The following is a 1,978-nucleotide window of genomic DNA, read 5'->3' as shown; positions in this document are numbered from 1 at the left end:
TATATATATATATATATATAATTCGGTGTTTGTTGTTGTTATTATTATTATTATTATTAAATACACTGAAATTCAGTAAAAATTCAAACCCATTTCAGTGCATACGTGAGGCCTTTTCACCCAAATTACGAAATAAATTAAACGATATTTTTAGCTGTTTTACTATAGTAACTATTTTGTTAATAAAATCATCATGAGCAAAATATTTATGTATTTTTTTATTTGGGCAGAAGGAAAGCTGTAGCGGACGAGCAGGACTTTTAACTGCTCTGTAAGTCTGCTCACGTCATGCTCGGTCTGGTCTTCGGGAAGAGTGACGGCAGGGCTCCAAACTTTCACATACCGGCGACTGTTTCATTCAGGAAGATCCGTCAGTGTTCTGAGGGGTGTCAAATATCTTTGTTATCATTCACAATAGGGTTGGTTTTGTTTGACGAGAACGCCTCTCCTGATTTGAACGCTTTTTCTGTTTGAAGTGCGGAGATTTGGGATAGCCACAAGTTAAATGGACGCATGCGGGTCACGTTTATGTATGTGAGTGTGTGACAAACAACTTTTCAGCGCAGGGAAGAACAACGAAGAATGAACTTTCTGCTCGTTTTTGACGCGTTTGTTGTATTTGGGATTTGTGCGTGCGAATTCCAGTGAGCGGAAAAACTTCCACCCAACTTTTCCTGCTGTTGGTCGTCGTGTGATCCAGCAGGTGGGGAAACACGAGCCGCTGTTTCATCAGGGAAAAGAACACAGGAACCGGATTTAAAATATACCCGTTTTCTTCTGAAACTCCCACTGGATTTCATTTTAGGACTTGGTGACTGGAATAACCAACTAACCAGAACTAGTAAGTGGAACAAATCCCTCTATAACGTTACTTCAACCCCACGTAACTTCCACATTCAATCACTGCGTAACGTTACAAGAACATCACGGTAGTTATCGAAGCATCTTAAAGGAATGACAATTAAATTATTATCCTAAAATAGAACAAATCGTGATGGGGGTCACTTCTAAGAATCTAATAAGATCCTACTAGTACACTAATAATACTATTTTTTTTTTCTTTCTTTTTTTTCAGTTTGTTGTTTAAAATTTAAATATATCCAGTACGATTTTTTTTGTTAATCCAATAAGATTCCATAGAAATTAGTTCTAAATTAGCTTATGTCAGACAATCAGCATCCCTTCGAGATATTTTGACAGTTGATTTGAATTCTGTTGTTACCTAATATATACAGAAACCTGTATATTTAGAAACCTTCCATTTTACCTAGTTGGGAACACAGCTCCGTTTTAAGCCAACGTGTAAAGGAATGTGTACATGACTCATTTTAGAATAAGATCTTTCTGGATAAGATGAAATTCCTGCCGGATTTTTCTTCTTACTCAAGCTTTTGATTCATTTTAATATCCTACAGGGGCGTTTAATCATTTTAGGGGTCATAATAGTTGAATTGTGAGCTGTTTTATAAAATATCTAGTTTGTGTTTGACAATATATTGGAGCCATATAAGAGAATTGTCTCTGAATTATTAAGTCAGATGATATGTGGCTTCCTGAATTCAGAAATAAACCTGCTTCAGGTGTCTGGAGAACATGAGTTAGTTTGATTCATGCTTTTGCCTCCCAGCACTGCTTGATTGATTTGACAGCGTACAGATAATGGTATTACCTCTGTGTTTTGGACATGATATCAAAGTAATGCCTTTGTTTTTGGACTTCCACCATAGTTATGCTATGCTTTTTGGTACATGCTATTCCTTGAAGTGCCATGTAAATAGAGTTGTAATATTCAGAAACCTGGAATCTCTGTACCATGTTACTTACCACCACAATACTTTCTGTAAGGGAGGATTGTTTTCATGACTGTGGCCATGAAATCGCTGAGGTTACGAGAGGGAAATAATATTTTCTTATCTCAGTTCTGGTTCAGGTGTATTGATACACTTTATTTAACCTAGAATATATTTGTGTATCTCTC

The sequence above is a fragment of the Sinocyclocheilus grahami genome, unplaced genomic scaffold (assembly GCF_001515645.1).
Source record: "Sinocyclocheilus grahami isolate Dianchi unplaced genomic scaffold, SAMN03320097.WGS_v1.1 scaffold720.1, whole genome shotgun sequence".
NCBI classification, from domain to species: domain Eukaryota; kingdom Metazoa; phylum Chordata; class Actinopteri; order Cypriniformes; family Cyprinidae; genus Sinocyclocheilus; species Sinocyclocheilus grahami.
Note: the sequence above shows the minus strand (reverse complement) of the source record.